The sequence below is a fragment of the Sciurus vulgaris genome, assembly GCF_902686455.1.
Source record: "Sciurus vulgaris genome assembly, chromosome: 8".
NCBI lineage: Eukaryota > Metazoa > Chordata > Mammalia > Rodentia > Sciuridae > Sciurus > Sciurus vulgaris.
In genome coordinates, this window is record NC_136468.1 from 52,412,778 (window position 1) to 52,433,586 (window position 20,809).

Genomic DNA, 20,809 nt, shown 5'->3' on the forward strand with positions numbered 1-20,809 from the left:
TGTACACAGAGGGGATATATGGAGGACTGTCTTTACTTGCAGCTGTGTTTTATCAGAATCAAGCTTCTGCCCCAGATCACCTACAGATTATCATTTCTTATACATAAGTCAGAACTAAGTCACTAGGAACAAGCCTCTTAAACTCTCTGGGCCTCAGTCTTCCCATCTGTTAAATGATACAGCTGAAGCAAACAATTTTTTGATCCTTCACATCTCTAATGTTCGACCATGAACTATGGGTGGCAGTTTACAGCGGACAAATGACTTAAAAGATAACTAGATAAGACAAGGCACATAAATTCAGGTTTTTTTTTTTTTTTTTTTTTTGCTTCCTTTTATGTAGCACTTTCCCTTAGGACTTCAGGGTTTAAGAAGGATGGAGATAATGCTTAGGAAGGATGGAGATGCTCTCTTGATGTTTTCAGTCTTCTCTAATTTTCTTAACTATGAAATTCTGGCATTTTTTCTCAGTGGCAGCATCCAGGGCATTTGGGCTGAGGAGGTACTGTGTGAAGCATGGTGTATGTTTCTAGGACATGTTGTAGGATGTTGGCAGCCCTGGTGCTATTAAATGCTAGTCCTGTCCTATGTCACTGTATCCAATGCAATGAAAACAGCCCTCACTGCAAGCTACATCCTTTTCAGAATGTACCTCATGATCTGTCGTTTAAATATGCTACTGTCATATATTTTCATATTAGCTCCTGTGGAATTTAAGATGTTTTGTTTATTTTGTTGGAGTGGCAGGAGGTCCATCTGGGTTTCATACTCCTTCTCATGTGTTAATTTTATTTCCATGACCCAAATGTAAACACCTTGAGCACACAAAACATAATTTCCATTTCTTTAGTGTCCCCAAAGCACTAAAGACTGGCCATGAAATGGGTGTTCTGTTAACATTTACTCAAAGAAGGGTTATTCTCCTAATTATACATCTTCCCCTTTAGCTAAAAATATCCCCTCAGAAATTTAGTCCTAAGAAACCACATTAAAATAAGGCAACTTCCAAGTTGAGATCTTTTCCAGTGAGTGAACCAGCTATTTTCACTCACCAGGATTCAATGTCTAATAATGTGGTTTCATTTTAAAATGCTTATTTTTCTATTGACTGATTTCTTTGGGGTCTGATCTAATTTCATTTGACTCCTGAATTCATCAACTAATGGACATGGTTGAATGGAGAACTCTTGATGACACTGTATTCTTTTATGCTGCTTCAGTGACTGTAGTTTTGTTACAACCCTTACTGGGCTTCAGTGCTTACCATCAACAGACTGGATAACTATTTCACTAACTGTATTATAAAATATTTAGATGGTCTTCCTAGCAGCTTAAACTTTGATAAATGTTGCTAAAATAATTTTACTGAGCTGCTTTACCTTTTGCTATAATTATATACTTGAGGTTAGATATATGAAATATAGTTTTAAACAGTTACAGGTTCATATACAGATGCACTTATTTACTGTCCTTTAGGCTCTTCATTTTATCCAAATCATAATGACACATTTAACATAAGGTTTAGTGAACGTTCACAGGAAGGGTAGAAGTACCATCCCTGTTATTAACTGAGGCCTATACAGACTTTCAGCACATTGTTATCTTTGGGAATCAGAATTTCATCTGGGGTATTCTCTGATACCTCGCTGCTTACAGACCAGCAGCACTGGCATCCTACGTGTGAAGCCCACCACAGTCCTACTGGGCTGGAATCTGGATTTTTAACTAGATCTCCATTTGACATGTGCACACATTAAAGCTCAAGACACGGTACTCTAAATCATGTTAGGATACATTCTGCTGTCATGGTTAAATAAGAGATAAATATTGCAAGAGAAGTCCACCCCTTCAGAGACCAAATCTTTTTCAGTTTGCAGATACAACAAAAGGGATAATCACGTCACTGTTCATTGGGTGACATTTTTTTTTTCCCCAAACCTCTGAAAAATATCATGGTAAATTCAGATAAGTCTTTTTTTAATTTGTTCTAATTAGTTATACATGACAGTAGAATGCATTTTGATACAACATACATAAGTGAAAGATAACTTCTCATTCATGTGGTTGTACATAGAGCTACACAGATCATGTAATCATATATGTACATAGGGTGATAATGTCTGATTCAGATAAGTCTTTAATATAATTCTGAACTCTGAAATATTTTCTGACAATATTACATAATATAGATATGAATACAAATAGCAATAGGGTTAGAGTGAGCAAGGAGTAAAGAAAGAATATACATGGAGCCTAAGGGCATATGGAATATCACTTCCTACCTAGAAATGTATGGATTACATGTATGTATTTATAATACATGAGTGCTATTTTTGCCATTGGTAATCATATATATTTGTTAAAAGATCATGAAATTCTTCTAAGGAAAACAACCCAAAACTGTGCTTCACTTTTTATTTATCAGGGTTTATTTTGATGCTTTGGCGGGGGGGGGGGGAATAAAAGGAAATCACTCTGGAACTAGAAAAAAACATTTTAAGGAACTTACATTTTTAAGAGTACCATATATCCTAAAACAAGTCTCCCTTAGGTAAAAAAATTTAAAAGCTCTCCAGATTGGACAGAGCACATGAACTCCCACACTAACTCCATGGAAGCTGCATGAGACATCTTTCAGACACTGTTTCCACCAAAAACTTGTTAAATATTCCAAGAGGTTAAGACAGAAAGAAGGTGGTATGTAAATTTTCTAACTCTCACTTGATATGCACAATTATATGCTGACTAATCCACTGTGTTTGGGGTGGGGACAAGGGTGTAGCATTTATATCCTATGGGCCAGATCAGTATCCAGTGTTGGGAGGCGAACTACAAGAATTAACATGATTACATTCCCCACCACATTTATAGGGTGAGATGTGAATTTATACTCATAGCAAAGGACAGACTTTGTCCTGAGATTCCACAAAGCAAAAGCCTATGCCAACCTACAAAATTTCCACAGCTACAGCAGAGAAATGGAATACCCACTCTCAACAAAACAGAAGAATTAAGCTACACAAGAGGCTCACACTGCATGGCTAATTAGTTTCTTCATCAAGACACTATTCCGTTAAAGCTCTTATTCTAGCAAAGAGTCTGTTCTTGCTCATAAGGACTTCCCCACCTCATAAAATTTACAGGTTTAAATATAGCTCTTCTCTTTATTAAGTTTTGTCTTTGACCCTATCTGAGAAGAGAAGATCAGAGTGTATTTTCAAAAACTACTGCATGACACAGAAGTGTAAAATAACCTGGCAAGGGAAACTGACCAATGTTCTCTACAGTGACTGGAAAACTAAGAATGTCAGAATTACTCACAACTAATAAACAGAACAGGCTGAACTTAAATTCAATAGCATGGGACAAGACAGCTTCTACCTGTACACGCAAGCTTACTTTTTCAGGTATTTTAAAACATCATAAGGACTGTAGAAGCTGTCATTTGTCTCAAGGGCTGTGCAAAGGACAGTCTCAGGCACCACGTGAATCCTGTTTTGTTTCACTTGTGAGTTCTATTGAACTGCCCCTACCTTGTTTGTACTAAACCAGGTCAGTTCTTCCTTCATCTTTCTACCTTTCAAATATCTGTAGCTTGCTCTTCTGTCCCCGATGCATGATAAGACATCCAGAAAGTGCAACAACATTAAAAAATGAAAATCAAAAATAATATACTACTGGAGGCATGGCTATCCATTAGGACCTAGATTCTTTTCCCTTGGTAACCATATGAACAGCATTTAAAAATAAAGATTATAAATATTTTTAAATTTCTTCCCTGAAGGAGAAATAAAACTGTATACTATCATCTTACTCTGAAACAGATGGCCATATAAAAAAATACAATTTATGTCTCTTCACCTATGCTAACCATATTTTTAATAAAATTTAAATGTATTTTAGTGCCTGGATAACAATTTAGCGACTCGTGCAAGAGTGATGTTATAAAGTTTAAAAGTTTGAAATAAAGCTAGATGTAAACCTGACCAAAGAATTCAGGAATATATAGGGCATCACTCAATACAGGATTGACTTTTGAAGCTCTTAACATTTTCAGAGAATCATATATGGGTCACTAACCACACAGAGCTTATGAAGAGAGACACAGGGAACAATGAGTCTTTGGAAAAAAAAAAAAAAAGGAAGTATCTTTCAATGTAGCTCTAACAATTGGTCCATCTACTGTGAAGAGCTAAAATTTCAGCAAAAATAAATTTGACAGCAATCCATTAATAATAAAGTCCTAACTGATTTCATGAAGACTGGTTCTGTAAACCTTTCCTACAACTGAAAAAAGTCAATAGTGACTCCTAACTGAGATGTCCAAGGTGAATAGAGAAGAGCAGCTGGATGCACATACCCTGCTGCTTGTCTGCCACCTGAAACAAACCCCAGTGCTTCCAGAAGCATTTTACTGTCAACTTTGTATTTTTAGCAAGATCTCTTTTAGCTGAGGAACAAGCCGGTGGGGCAAACACGTTATCAACTGGGTAGAAAAGTCTATTGAACACATACCATTGCCTGCCAGAGGATAAATAGCAACCTGGAACATTCTGTTACAACCTCCTTTTATCCACTCAAACCCATAATGTTAAGGGACAATTACATATGCTCTATAATCGAATAAACTGGTCAAGATATAATGCAGTTGATAAAAGAGATGGACACTGAGCACTTCTAGATGAGATGACAATGATGATGGCGGTGGCTAACTTTTAAGCTCTTATTATATAATGGGTTACTGTGGAAAACAGCTTTAAAAATATTTTCTCAATCGCTACAACAACCCCATGAGGGGTTTATATCATTATCTCAACTTTATAGGTAATTAAATTGAGGCACACATGAATTAAGTAACGTGTCTAAGCCCACACAGAGAGCAAACACAGGAGATGAGATTTATTTCAGGACTCAGACTATAAAGCCCAAGGTCTTGACCACTGCGTTGGCTCCTGAGACTTATGTTCTGAGAGAAATAAATAAAGGAAGGACCTGCCCTACAATACATCTCTCCATTCTTGCTTATCCCTCTTGATGCAAAAGAAAAGCACTTTTGAAGATGCCCAAAATAACTTGTTTGTGGTTTAAGGTTTTCTGGCCTATCCTTCCATCCTCCCTGCAGATCTACCATCCAACTAAACATGCGTTTGATTAATCTAATTATGAATAAGCCTCATATTTAAAAGTCAGGTCATGATAGAAATCAGTAAGGCTCGTTAAGAAAAACTGGGCTAACTGGAAAAGATGGGATGACTCAGTTATTACATATGGACATGTTGAATCTTCCTCCTCTATGTTTGGGCCAACTGGACTTGGAATTAAATGCATAGAGACACATAAACTTATGACTGACCCAACCTAGGAACTGTCAGAACAGTTCAGATGATAAAAAGGATATCTTTAGGGCCTGACCTCAGCTTTCAAAAAAGGATAACCTAGCAGATAAACCATCTCGATTTAAGAAAAGCAGTATGGAGAAGAAATTTAAGAAAGAGAAAAAACAAATGTTGATGAAGGTCAGCTTACCTCATCCAAATTGCTTAATGTGGCACCAAGCCTATACTCATTCTCTCTGTCTAATTCAGAGGGTTTCTGGTTGAGTGTTCACTGAAAACAGGAGTGGAAAGCGAAAGACAGCCTGGAGACGGAGCGAGGTTTCCATCAGTCTGAGCTTATGGAGTTAAAACGAGTAAGGGATGAGAAGCACAGTGGGTGTAATCTGAATGTTAATGATGACAAAGGTCACAGTCCAGCTTCCCACTGAGGAACTGTTGCTATCAGCAAAGAATGGATGTGAAAATCTCAGCAGCCCAGTTATCATGCTCAATCAGCAGGACATATAAAGAATCTAAATACAACAATAGATCTTTCCCTCTGCATTTCTATTTTTAATTCCTTGCCCCTCCCCACAGGCTATAATTTTTAGTATCTCTAAATTATTTGCTAAGCTGTCCATATGTGAACTTAATTTAGTGACATCATGAAACTCAACACATACACTGAAAAGGGATGAAATTCTGACATGTGCTATAACACAGATGAATCCTGAAAACGTGCTAAGTGAAATAAGCCAGACACCAAAGGCCAAATACCATATGATTCTACTTGATGTAACAGGAGGTTATAGAACAGACAGACTCACAGACATGGAAAGCAGAAGAAAGACTACCAGGGAACATGGGTAGGGGTGGAGAGAATAGTGAATTATTTAATGATTGCAGTTTCTGTTTAGGATAATGAAAAAGTACTAGAAACACATAATGGCAATGACTGCAAAACAGTGAATTACTTCATGCACTGAATCGTAAACTAAAAAAATGGGTAAAATGCTAAATATCGTGTATGTGTATTTTAAACACAATTGTAAAAATCAAAGCATGCAGTATCTCATTCACAATTACCAAAATGGAAACACATACACATGCACAAAACTTGCCACAGAGTTTCTCACTGAAATATTTTTAAAATGAATAGATTTTAAGTTCCTTGAGGACAGGGACCAAATCTGTAAAATTCTTCACTAGGACACAGTAAATTCTCAATGAATGTTTGTTTAATAAGTAAATGTTTAAAAGAAAGTAGAGGAAAGGTTCTCCTAAGTAGGAAATAGAATATTTTAAAAGCATTAAATTTACTATCCATGAGAAAGTATTCTGGAACACATTCCAGGGAAAATGCCAATACTCTGTATCTAAGCTCCATGTACTTTATCTGGGGTTTCCTCACAGCATGTCTTACCATGTCTTACATACAGTAGGGATTTACTAAATGCTGGCACAAAGAGGGAAAAATGTAATGTAAAATCAGTGTCATGTTACTGCTCTACAATTCCCCTTTTTAAAAATTACTTTTTTAGATGTATAATTCCTTCTGTCACAGGATGGAAAAATAAACCTCACAGTTTACACAAAGTGAAGGTAAAAATATAAATAGCTAGAACACACCACTCTGTTTCTTTTTGAAATAGCAAACACAGGACACATTGTCTTCTAAACAGAAAAGTTCTGTCTTTTTTTTTTTTAAGAACAGCTTATAGTTCACCTTTTTTTTTTTTTTTTTAGAAAATAATAAATGTTTTTTTTTTTAAAAAGAAAATTTCAACTCTCTTTGGAAGAAAATCCAAATATTCATTCTCAAAAGTCAATGTCTGACCTTTACAGTAAATAGCTGAGTGATAATAGAAGTACATTTAAAACTGCCGCCTCCAAAAAAAACATTTTTATTTATTGTGAATCATTACATGTTATCAATATTTCCCTCAGCCTAACAAGTGATCAGATACTTTCTTCAATTTACTTATGACACAAAATTATACAGAAATGGCTTATGGCCAACATGCAAGTTACTAATGATTTTGAAAATATTCACATTTTAAGTGAATCACTAAATTAAGGTATGTATACATAAGCAGACTATTTTAAAAGTAAAAAAAAAAATCAAATGCTGACATCCTTAACATTCAGCATCTATACAGTAGATGCACCCACATAAGCTCAGTAGGACTATGTAATGTATTAATCTTACTCTGAACAACATTAAAACATGTCCTTCAACTTTGACCCCCTGCCCCTACCACTTCTAAAAACTGTGTGCCAATTCACAAAGGAAAGAGAAATTCAACCTCTGTAGATGTCAAGGCTTACATTTCAATCTCATGATTTTTATCTTCTTATAAGCAGGTAAGCATCATTTTAGAGTAGCCTGTCTGTCTGCTGCCCTGGTTTTCTTGTGCATGCAGGGGCTCTCTATTAGCATCCAAAATGCCAACAGTCCACTATAAGAGGCAGTACTTCAAGCAGAACCGCATGAAGGATTATCACTTCTGCACATGAAAGCATACCACCACAGGTGTAATGATGCCAAATACTAGCACTCTGACCTCTGCTCAGCAGCACACACTTAAAGCAGGTGCATTTCTGTGCTCCAGGAAGGGAGGGGATCAGATGAGCAGGAAGGAAGACCCAGATTCCTAATATTTTAGAGATATTTATCTCATTCAGATCCAGTCCAGCTAAATTCATGGTCATCAGTTTACCCACAGAAAAAAGTGGTCTTCTGTCCTTCACTCACTTGACCCAGAGGGCATTTGGTCAAGCAAAGTCAGGTAAAACAATCTATAAGATCTCATTAAGCTATATTCAATAGGGCTAGTTTCAGAACTAGGACTCATCTATGGCAAAGAAGCAGTCCTTGAACCTTTTCCTCATCTTATCACTGCTACTGGTGTTTACAAACTACAAGCGATAGCCTCGGAAGCCTCCGGAGACTCTCTCATGAGTAACCTCCTGTCGGTGCCTAATTTAAATACCCCTTTATCAATCTGTGATGGTTTTGGCAGTTAAATAGAAGGGAGTAAGTAAAATGACATGCATAAAATGAATCCTTTTCAAGTTGTAAATGAGTGAGTCAGGATTCAGACTTGCCGAGATGCTCCAAATTAAAACCCTTGCTATCATTTTAAGCATGCTCCGTCTTACCGTTTTGCTGTTGTCTCTCTCAAGCTTGATTCACCTGGAACTCTTTAACATGTCTCTAGCAATGTGTTTGCACCAGGCCAGCCTTATACAGCAACTGAATTCACATCTTTCTGCACTAGCAAGCTGAAATGGTACGGCCGTACTACAACCAAGACAGGGGGAAGCATAAGCACACACAAAAAAAAAAAAAAAAAGAAAGAAAGAAAGAAAGCAGAAATCATCCAAGAGAAGCTAATCTCAGTGGAATAACACCAAAAATGGTTTCAGAAGAGGATAAAGGACATGCTAACTTTCAGTATCAATAGCCTTAACAGTTCAATTTTTCCCCAAAAAATCTAATTTTTTTTTTTTTATCCAAACACGATGGACTTGCCTGTGGAGTTCCCAGGAAGGCAGAGTAACCGGGCTCTGCAGCAGCATTGCAGCCAAAGTAACTGTGCATATGCTGTCCAGGCAATTCACAACACTGGCTCTTCAGAAAGATATTGATTTGCAATGCAGGGCTGCTTCAAAAGAATACAGAATGGGAGCCAAACAGCTAATGGTGATTGCATAGGAGGAAAAACATTTAATCAAGGGGATGCACCTCATCATGCTCAATTCAATTTTTTAAAAGCACTGGAGAAAGCCAATAAGTGTCCTGAGTGACAACCCCATTAAACAATAATCTGAGGTCCTACCGAAGTAAAGTTTAGGTTACCATCATTAATGCTGCAAAAGCTGAAAATATGGTCTAATGTGTCTATGTGCATACATTTGTCATATGCAAAAGGGACATAATGAAAACTCTAAAATGACCATGCACCAAATACACCAGGCTAAGAAAAATACACAGGTGTAACATTTACAGAACCAAAGTGACAAAATACATAGTTATGAGCCTTCAGAATTTTCAATGGATGTAGAGCTCATATCACTCACAAAAATAAAATACCAACACAAACCAAATCTCACAATTCTTAGGCAAATTGTGCCAAGTCATGCCACAAGGTGCTGGGTGGCACCGGAAGGATGCCAAACTACCACTCTTTTAGCGACCCCTACAGGGGAGTGATCGATTTACAGTTCATCCTTGATTAAAGGATTTCCCTGTCGTGGAAAACGGAACTGCAAAAGTTCGTACATTAGATTAAGACACAACAGTGCAAATGATAAATACCCTAAGCAAGAAATTTAAAAGTCATGCAGGAAATCTGACATCATACATTTTCACTTATTTAAGAAATCAAGGTAAAAGAGGAGGTAACTACTCTGTCAATAATGAGTGGTCAATACTCATGGGACTTGGGTATATACCAAAGATCAAAAAGCTTGGAGGAAAGCATTTTCCTTTCACACCCTAATTAGTCTAAATGAGTCATCACCCTTTGCCCCTACTTGGAATCCATCTTCACCATCATCACTTTGAATGATGATATTCGACTTTATTTTTCCTGCAACATACAAGTTCATTCAAAAATCTGACAGAAAGTTCTTAAAATATAAATATTATGTATTTCTTTCTTTACCAAAGCGCAGAAAAAAAGCTATCTCCTTAATATCTGAAAACTATTGAATTATATGAACCTCATTTCTTCAGAGCGAATTCTTCCCTTCAGCCCACCAAAGGCTTTTTCAGAACCAAGAGAATTTCTTATTTGAGTTGTTTATGATTTAAATCATATGCTACTATATAAAATCCCCTTGTATTATTGGCATTTTTCCTATTTAAGCTCCCGTAGGGAAAAGCCATATCAACTGCTTCTTTTTTGTTTTTTTGTTTTTTGTTCCCCTGACAGAACATAACATGAGGCTGGGCATCTGGCAAATATTAACTAAATATTTTAAATAATTAATGAATTTACTAACTCCAAATTTTAAGGCTAACGTTTGTTCTTTGGCAATCTCCCCTCCCCTATCATTCAATGTTTCCTGTTAATAAATCCACATTAGAAATGCTACCTAAGTCACTTGGTCTAATTCCCACATCTTTTTTTCCATTGAGTTGGCTGATCAGGGCACATGAAGTGTTCATGTTTACTATGCTATCCTATATAAAAACCAACAAGCTGAACAGAACAAAACTTCTCCTTTATTCTTTCATTTAGTCCTTCAACAAATACATATTGATGTGCCCAGCAATGTGAGCAGACATGTTCTCTGCAAAGAACTCAATGATTAGAGAAAAACAAAGCAAGTATAATAATGCCCTGAATAAGTGTTTCCAGGACACTTGGTTGGGTACAAATGACCTCCCATGGGTGGATAAGAGACTTCATGAAGAAGGAAAGTCGAGTCTTCTAGACTCTGCCCAGGAAGGGAAGGACATTAAGGAACAGCATGAAACTGAAGCTGTCTGAGAAGATGACAAAGCAGTGCACACAATGCTGGCAGCTATGAAGGCTGAAGCAAAGGTGCTTCAATGCAAGGGCACGTAGGCACCCAAAAGCCATGCTGAGAAATTAGGAGCTTTATCCAATAGCAAACATTCACTTGCTCCAAAAAGAAGGCCCTAAAGGAATACAGGCAGAAGAGGGGCTAGATGGGACTTTCATTTTACAATAGGGAAATTGGCAGAGGAAATGGATTGGAAAGGGAAAGAGGGAAGGCCCCTTGGGAAGCTAAAACAATGGTTTAGACAAGACCTTAAACTAACGCAATGAAATGGGAGGCGGAAAGACAATGAAGTTGATGAGTTACTTAATGAGTGACTGGACATGAGGTCTCATGAAAAGGGAAAATCCAAGTACAACTCTAAATTTCTAGTATAACTAAGTGAAAGGTGGGAGCATAAACTAAAAGAGTGGATATAGTGAAGAACAGCAGTTTGAGGAGGAAAGGAAACTATCATGAATTCAATATTTTACACTGAGTTTTAGATATCTCTGGCAAAAGCAAGTGGATGTGTTGAGTAGGCAGCTGCATAAAAGTCTGGAGCTCAGAAGCAAGATCAAAAGTTTATGTGCCTTAGATTGGGGATTCCTAGAAACAAGAGTTTAGCTCGGATTCTCATTCACCTAATATTTTTGAGGACATGCTCTTAATGGAAAGGAATGAGGGCATGGGACAAGGAGGTACAAATCATGGAAGAAATGTGGCTCAGATGAAATGCTTGTACTCAAGTGAGTGCCACTTGAAGCAAAAGAAATAGCTTTTGTAACACTGGCCCAGTCAGCTATTGACTGGGACCAGGAGAGCAAGGTTTCCACAAAGCTAGGGACACACTAACCCAGATGTGTGCAGGGTACCCACAGCACCAGCCAAACTATGGTTCAGTCACAGCAGACAACCCTTCTGTCCTGCAAAGCTTATCCCTGCCTCAGGCATCTTTATCTTAACTGTTTGCTTTGCCTAGAATGCTCTTCCCCAGATAATCCCTTGGCTGACTCCTCATTGCTCAGCTGGATCTCAGGACTTTCCTCCTCAGAGTCCCTCCCTGACTTCCCTCCCTGGTTGCTCTCCCTCCCCAATCACACTGCACTGCCTGATTCACTAATTTGCTTTGTTCATTTGTTCTCTTCGTCCTCCATTAGGATGAGAACTGCTCAAAGGCATGGGGGATCCTACTCATTGGTCCTCCTGTGTTCCCAGAGTACGTGGAACAGCACACAGTGTTTGTTGCATAAATAAATAGGAGAAGGACTTGTTGGTGACAATATTCAAATTCTGTGATGTGTGTAGAGTGGAAATGGATAGAGAGCTTAAGGAATGAGTAAGAAGAAAAAGCTGTGTCAACAAATAACTTTATGGTTGGTCACAAAGCAGAAGTAAAAATAGGGGCTACAGGGCAAAGCTGCATAAAATTTATCATTATGTTCATGCTATGAAGAATAACTTTATTAGGGGACACTGACATGTATCTGAAATTACACCACAGAAGAACAACAGAGGTTAAAATAAAGTTTCTACTTTCAAAGAGAAGAGACAAAAATAATCTTGTTTAAAAAAAAAAAAAAAACACTTCATTGGGTAGAAGAAAAAGAGTAAATGACAACTAAAAACTGATCCCTTGAAATGCCTGCCTTCACATGAAAGTTTTTTAAATTCTAAAACATACTATGCACTTCCATGACTTTTAAATAGGTTATAATGACTGCGATCTGCAGATTACTTCAAGGAACAATGGGGTCAATTATGAACATTAGCGACAGCCTTCCGGGTTTAATGGGCAGACACAGGGCTGACTGGCCTCCAGCTCAAAAACCTGACACCTTCCCAGCATTAACCTGCTTCCTTTGTTTATGATTCACTCTCTCTTACCCTTCAGGCTTCCCTACGACCCTAAATGTGCCTCCTTCCCTCACATCATCACACTTCTCTCAACCTTGCCACAAGCTTTCCAACCATCCATCCTTGTATGGTGCAACTAGTAGGCATACTTAGGACAGCATGATTAGAGGATGGGCTCGAGCCCATAGGTGGGCTGGAAGAAGAGCCAGAAGCTGTTTCCTGAGAGGAAACTGTCGGCTTCAGGCAGTACCCGAGCCACTGTGGAACTTCTCATCTATTCAGACACCCTTGTTTCATGCCAACTACCTGGAGCCATCTCAGACACTGCCAGATATCTGAACCTCACCTAAGTAGGACCACACAACAGATGGAGCATTAAAAAACTGGAGAAAAAAGTTAACTGAAGAAATGAATATAGAAACACTTTTTGTTTATAATTAAACAAGTAAAAGTAAACACTAGGAAAACTTTTTAAAGATTAGGGGAAGGTAAGGAGAAAAGAGGTTGCTTTGTATATATGAACAAGTCACTATATGAATTGATTTCTTTAAATTGTTTAAGTCTAAATGAGGAAAAAAATTTAATTGTTTTGAAAAGTGATAGGGAAAAAATAAAATTTTTCCAAAAATAAATTGGTTTTCAAATTATTACCATTCCATATAAGCCATGTCTTTCTTCTGTAAGCATTTATAATCAAATCGTCATGTCACTGACAGATTTTTAAGATATTGATGTTGCTTTAGTAATTGAATCCTTAACTTTCCAGTAAACCCAAACAATTTCATAACTTAATTCTTAACTACTAATGTCTTTCAGTATACCTAACACTGATATATCTGGAGAAATGTTTACTTAATATTTTCTTCAAACACTAAAATTCTGGAGTATAAGTTGAATATTTAAAAGCGATTTATTAACTACAATACCAAAACTAACCATGCACAAGTCATCATTCATGTCATTTCATGGAAATTTCAGGATTTTCCTCTTAATATGATACAACTTTGAGTGGTTTCTGGATTCTTAAGGGGGAAAATGGAACCAATTTTATCAAAAAATATAAGAGATTCTGTTGCAATCTAATAAACTTGTTCCTGAAAAAAACTTTGCACTCTGTTAAACTATACTCAAAAAAACAAGAGAGATTACAAGGAAAATAAGACTGTAGATTGCGCTCTCAAAACCCATACACTCAGAACATTAATAAAAATAATTCAAACAAATCTACACAGGCCATATATTTTTCCCCTTTTTAAAAAATTTATCAACTGTGTAACCTTTTATATTTTATACTAATTGACAATTTCCCATTTTATGTATTTGTGAATACAATGCAGAATGATTAAATCAAGCTAATTAGCATTTCATCACCTCAGTTATTTTCTGTGATGAGAGCATTTGAAATTTACTGTTAGCATTTCTGAAATGTATAATGCATGATTATTAGCAATATTCACCATACTGGGCAAAAGATTTTAGAAAAGCAGGAAAACCTAATTCCTCCTGAGACTTTGTACCCTTTGACCATTATCACCCATTCTCTCCTTCCCCAGCCCTATAAGCACCATTCTACTCTCTACTTTTGTGAGTTGGACTGCCTAAGATTCCATGTCTTAGTGAGAATGTGTGGTATCTTTCTATGCCTGCTTATTTCACTTAGCATAAAGCCCTCCAGTACCATTCATGTTGGTGTATTCCATCTCTTTTTGGAGGCAGAATAGTATTCCATTGTGAAAGGACACCACATTTTCTTTATCCACTTAGGCTGATTCCACAACTTGGTTACTGTTAACAGCACTGCACGAATGTGAGAATGCAGACATCTCTTCAACAAACTGGTTTCAAATCTTTTGGGTAAATACCCAGAAGAGGGATTGCCAGATCTGTATCTTCATCCCTGAATTCCCTACAGTGCTGATATAGGTCATGTATGTGATAGATGCTCCATAAATGTTTCTTGGCTACAGATAAATCCTGCACCTGTCACTGTGATCAGCAGAAATATGTCCAGATGAAAAAAGTTTGGTTATCAATTTTATGTAGGTTGGAAATTAGAGTCCAAAGACAGAGCTACTGAAGAGGGACTTTAGACTGTTGTGGCTATCAAGAAGCAGCATGTACAGTAAGAATCATAGCTCTAATAACAGAAGCAGGTTGAAGCAGACGATAATAAAAAAGAAGGCCTTATTTTTGCCTCTCTTTCAAAAACCTCATGTCACTGCACAGTTATGCTTCTACCCAAGATTTCAGATAGAAGAATTTTCCTCCTTCCTTCATGTTGTGTCCTCAACTACCCTAGGTAACAATTTGTCTGCACCTCAGTCTTTGCTTCCCTTGGTTAAATTTCTAATCCTTGTCATGTAAAACTTGTATTTGCATTGGTTTTCTACATATCCACCATATCTACGGTTTCTCCATACACATAAATTCTATTTATATATTTATTGATTGTTTATTCAAGTGATATATGAAATGTGAGGGCATTATTTCCTATTTAAGACCTAGCAGACACACAACTGGAGGAAGTTTAATATGATGCCACAAGTGTGTGGACAAGAGAGGACTCAGACCTAACAGTGATTTTATTATCCCATTCACTGAACAGCAGTATCGGGAAGTTCAAAATGCTAGGCACTACTATGATTTGAGAAGTGGGAGTTAAATCATAAGACTTCAGCGGCAGACAGAAGATCCTCAGGTAGCAGCAAAAAGAAAAGCAAAAGGTACTAATAAAAGATATGTGGATATTTTTCTTGTGCTAGAGTTATGATGCCGTCCGTGAGGACTGAGGTTGCAAATCCATGACTATTAAAACGCTCTTTAAGGAACTAAGTCTCTGCTGGGGAGATAGCTCAGTTGGTTAGAGTGCTCACCTCACATGCACAAGGCCCTGGGTTCAATTTCCAGCACCACAAAGAAAAAAAAAAAAGGAGGAACTAAGTCTGATTCTTTAAAAACATGCCTCATTTGCTGTTCCTGTGCCCAGCCTGCAGCCAGAGCAGCCATGGTCTCCACTGCAGTGGGCTACCTGGGTGTCAGGGCAATCCATGGCAGCAGCGAGCACCAAAATGACAGAATGCAGCAAGGAGCAGAGCAGGAGCTGGAGGCTCTTGAGTCTACCCACACGGATTCCTTCACAGGCAGGAGTGTCTCAGCTATGCCTGTGTACCTCCAGTCCTGTTCAGGTTCTCTCACCAGCAGTACAACTGTGCTGTGAGGTTGTTAATGGGATGAGTGAAGAGGGGTTTGAGCATGTCATTCCCTAGCTTGACTGCACACTGATCCAAGCCTCCTAACAACTAGTCTTCCAGAATCATAATGGATCTCCTGATACCACATTCTCCTTCCGTAGTGCTTCACTTGACAAGGTTCTGCTAAGTATTATCAGAAAATCCTCCCAGTTCCACCATTACTATGACATCTAAGACTGGAGAAAATGATGAAACTGTTCAGACTACTCTCAAGTTCACATACAATGAAAAATATCCAGATGAGCTCCCCTGTAGGAAATATTCTCCCAGGAAAACCTAGAAGAAATTATGTCTCATATGTTTTAACATTATTAACATTGCAGGGTGAAGAAACTCTTGGTATGGTGATGATCTTTACTCTGGTAACAGTTACACAAGAAAAAATTAAACAATATGTTGATTTTTTTAGTAGATAAGATGAGAACTGATAAGAGGAAGAAAAGAAACAGAAAGATAAGCTGAAGAAGCAGAAAAGCAATTATTCCATTGCACTCCTGTTACAATTTCTTAAGTTGGAAGGCCAAGTTTGATGTGGAACTCTTGGAAATCAAAAAGAAAGAGATGAAAAAAGAAGGCCACCAGGAAAAAATTAATTAAGGGGGAAACAGCTATTAAAAACAGATCATAATCTTGACATATCTGATATCCAGTTCTTGTAGGATGCTGGAAATAATGTGGAGGTAGATGAGTCTTTGTTCCAGGAAATGAATGACTGGAGCCGGTAGATGAGAATGATCTAGACCACAATCCCGCTGACCCAGGGAGTGATATGGCCAACTAATGGACTACCCTCATCTGTGGAGAGGCTTGACTGCCACAGCTTCTGTGGCTATGCTGAGAGATTTTGATTCTCCTTTTATTTTTCCTAAGAAAAAATATTTTTAGGAGAAATCGTTCTGATCACTTTCATCAATGAATTTAATAAACTAACCTTAAAATCAAAAAAATAAAATAAAAACTTTCCTGAGTTTCTGAACTAATTATGAAAAGGAAAAAAAAAAAAAAAAAAAAAAAAAAAACAGTTTTCTAGTGTGGAGTTGTAAGTCAGCTTTATTGCTTTTAGAACATTATCCCAGATTTCTACGATTTCACTTAGAAAATTAGGAAAATTCCAAAAGGAATAAAATCTTTTTAAAAGCAAGTCATACAGAAATAAGTTTTAATTACAACTGACATTTTAGATCTTGAAAAACTATGCCACTGATCTAATATTTACTTTAAAATATTAAAATAAAAAACTACTCATTAAGTAATTTGACCCCTTTGCCTCACTTTGTATACCTAAGAAATAAAGTAGGAAGCAGAACCATAGAAAGAATGGTAACAATGCTGTATATTCAACAATAAAACTTAGGATCATGAAAGGATAACCATCCAAAGAAAATCACCAGAAAAATTAGAATATGTGCCCCTATGTGATTTAATTCACTTTCCTGTGGCCAATGTTTTAGTATTAATCCTTTCAAGTTAATACTGGTTAGGTCATTCTAAAACCATGTGTACACCCTCAAATAACAGAAGACAAACCAGAGGAGGCCTTTAGTTAAGGAAGTTGCATCACATGTTCATTTAACCAATACAAATTCACTGGTATAAAAGAGAATCAGATTCACTACAAGATGCATACCTAAAGGAATTCAAAATGTTTCAACATATCTATAATCCTTTTTTATCCAGTACAATAGTAAAACAGTAGCATTCAAATGTTGGTTGAATCCTTTTTGTCATTCCTTACAGAATTTTAAGTGGATACTAAAATAGAATATATTCCTACTTCCACAAAGAAGTAGAATGGACTGTTTGGAATGGCTAGCATATCTGTTCTCTTCTAGAGGAGGGCTCCTCCCTCAGCACCATCCACTGCAAGACCTAGGGCCAGTCCAAGACCAGAAGGGGATCCAACTTGGGCCAAGGGAAACCTCCCTAGGATGTTTCCAACCAGGATTCAATTGCACCCTATGCCTTCACCTCTGATGCTGATAAAGTGGGGAAAGTGTCAGCTTAGAAGCAGCCAGTTTCAGTGTCTCTAGTCACATACAGGAAGGGCTCAACTGCAATCCTGAAGCCATGGAGCAGTAAGAGTGGAGATGAGGGAAGACACACCAGCATTGATAACATGGAAGCCCTGGCCCTGAGCTCCTTACACTGCTGGCTTCCTGGCTTTGTAATACACAGTTATCCAGCCCTGTTTCTATTCTGCCACTCTTATCCCCCGCCACACACTTTAGACACTTCAAATTGATTTTCACTTCCTTGTACCAAGAGTACTAGTACAAATGGAGATACACGCACATAAAGGGTGTGAAGCTACCATGAAGCAGTAATGCCAGAGCAAGAGCTAAATAATTTAACAGATGTTACTTTAAACTCTAAGGGAGACCTAAGGTTGATGTTGACTTACATCATAGTATGGAAGATTTTAATAGCAGTCAAAGGTTTTACAAGACTGTTTCACATACCCAACTATATATAATAATAATTCTGTAAGTCTGTACTAAATTGAATATCATATGCATTAAAATTGTTATTTATAATTTATAAGGGAAAATGAAGGCTATTAATCACCTATTTGCTCCTACAGAAAGCCTGAGTGCTTTGACCAGTTAGTGGAACCAGGCATCCATGTCGCTGTGGCAGCTCATACTAAAATTTTAGGCAATACCTTAGAGGAAACAAACTGACCTGCCTTGCATGTGTCATCTATAAATTGTCTGTAAATATCCATACAACAAGTAGCTAAGAAGTATCACAGAAACTATCAAAGTAAAATCAGTTTATTTCACCAATCCTGGCCTTTAAATAAAGGCTTCTGGCCATGAAGGAAGGAGAGTTATTAAAAATTAAAGAAGTAATATCAAGAGGATTTTGGAAAAAGCCACAAAAGTACACTAGGGACTTGTGGAGTATGTAAAGAAAGTGCTGAGAAGACATCATAAACTCTCCTTTCTGTTTTTCACTCCTAAATGATTTCTTCGCCTCTTCTATTCATTTTCCAGCCATTTACTGAGCTTTGTATCAGGCACTATAGGGGGTATAAAGATGAATGAGACACAACTGCAGCTCTCACAGATACTTATACAAATAAACATAATGCAGGAAATAATTCCCATAGAAAAGGTAACAGAAAATACTAGGAGAGCTCAGACTGAGGGAGGCCTTCAAATGAGAGATCAAATGAAATTTAGTTTTTCACCTTAGGTAATCAAATTCTCAATAGAAGAGTCACAAAGCACTCAAAAGGTAAAATGTTGGAGGTTGCAGGGAGGGTGCTGTATAGCCAAAGACTAGAAATGATCACTCTTAGCACAAAAATTGTTATCTATATCTGGATGTAATTTGATAATTTAACAAAGGGCCTTTGTAATATCACAGGAGCTTGGCCCAGAACAGAGAAACAAGTTCCGTAACTCAAACCCTCATGAACAATGGTTCTTTTCTCCCCTCTGGTGGAAGATTATTTGGATGAACTCCAAGGCCTCCAAGTGCACTGCCTGCCCATATGGTTCAAAGATGTGTTTCATCCTAGTTGTCCTGGATGCAGACTACCAAACTTGTCTCCCAAATTCCTTAAGGAAAATTTAGCTTTGGGAATTCTTACAACAGCTGGTCCTAAGGAACTTGGAAAGCATCTTTAGCTCTTTATTCTTCTCCCCAGCACCAATTCTTGTTTAGAAAAATCGAGGTTTCACTTATCAGAATATAAAAAGCTAAATCAGTTGACTTTGCTTCATCAATCCTCCCCCAAAGCACCTGATTGCCTCATTAGTCTTTGTTTCTCCTGGTCATTCAAAGAAGATTCAGCTCATATAAAACACAGAGCTGTTTCCTGACTGACCCCATCAAGACCAGTAAGCAAACACTAACTCCAGCACACGCGGGACGGCTGACTTCCAGGAGCAGTGTGGGTCCACCTTGGTTCAGGTATTTCCTGGCACACTCTCCAGGGATATTGAGTTCAGAATTCTAAGGGATAAAACAGGCTTGATAAGAAGAAAAGAGACAACATCAGAGATGAAGCCATATAAACAAATGCACTAGAGCACTAGCTTCAACATAAACTCAGAGGCAGAACAGCTGGAGGGAGAAAGTGAGTTCAATGGAACAAACACGGGTTCTCAATCCAGGCCTTGGGCAAGACACCTTACTGACAGGAATAACAGTGGTGCCTATTCTTAAGAGCGTGGTTGTGAGGTGATCCAACATCCTAGAGCAATGCTTGGAAAAGCAAGAGTGTTAGATAATGGACACTGAGGACTGACCACGCACTAAGCTTGAGGCACCACAGGATACCCGGTTTCCTGTGACTTTACTTCAGTGTAAGGTCTGGAACTGGTCAGCCTGAGCTGTCAGGCCAGGTCCAGCCACTCCTTGATTTCAGCAGTTCCTATTGATTCTTCTCCAGTACCGTATTTGTTTCTATGCCATAACACTTACGTTTCGAACCATTCCATGAAATTTAAACTACTTTTTTAAGAGCTATAGGGTTACCCCAAAGGCTTTCTTGATATTTCATTTGGCTAAAGCTAGCAGGAGGAATTTAAAGTTCAATATTAAGTTTTATGTTTCTCTTTTGCTCTCTCTTCCTCTCCTCCTCCTCCTCTTTTTCTCTCTCTCTCCCTCTCTCTCTCCTTCCTCCTTTTTTGTAATATTTCCCACTATAACTACAAAGCTGCAGCTTAAGAACAAATAAAAACTAAAAACCCATAGTTGCATAATGAATCTGTAAAAATAAGGTTTATTGAACAAATTAGGAGGATGACAAGAGAGACTTTACAAACATCATAACACACAAGGGAAATTTACTGAGTAGCAAATGCTAGGAGAAATGATATTTATATTTATCAACAGAACAATCCGCTACATAATACATAA

General features: G+C 37.6%; 1 protein-coding gene and 1 pseudogene across 8 annotated transcripts in view; one reads left to right on the top strand and one right to left on the bottom strand.

Moving 5' to 3' along the window:
• The window catches only part of CDK14 (cyclin dependent kinase 14), a 603,169-nt gene that overhangs the window by 441,463 nt on the left and 140,897 nt on the right, over window positions 1-20,809 (bottom strand). Inside the window, exon 1 of one of the 7 annotated variants that reach the window (XM_079152097.1) lies at window positions 15,560-15,583. The exons of 5 other annotated variants lie outside the window; for them this stretch is intronic. The gene's annotated coding sequence lies outside the window, so the exon portion shown is untranslated. Of the gene's footprint in view, window positions 1-8,477; window positions 8,737-15,559; window positions 15,584-20,809 lie in introns of those variants that run through there. One more of the 7 variants, XM_079152098.1, reaches the window with a different exon arrangement.
• On the top strand, window positions 15,691-20,288 carry LOC306668854 (RWD domain-containing protein 1-like; annotated as a pseudogene). The gene is made up of 2 exons: window positions 15,691-15,886; window positions 16,066-20,288. The product of its transcript is annotated as an RWD domain-containing protein 1-like (transcript).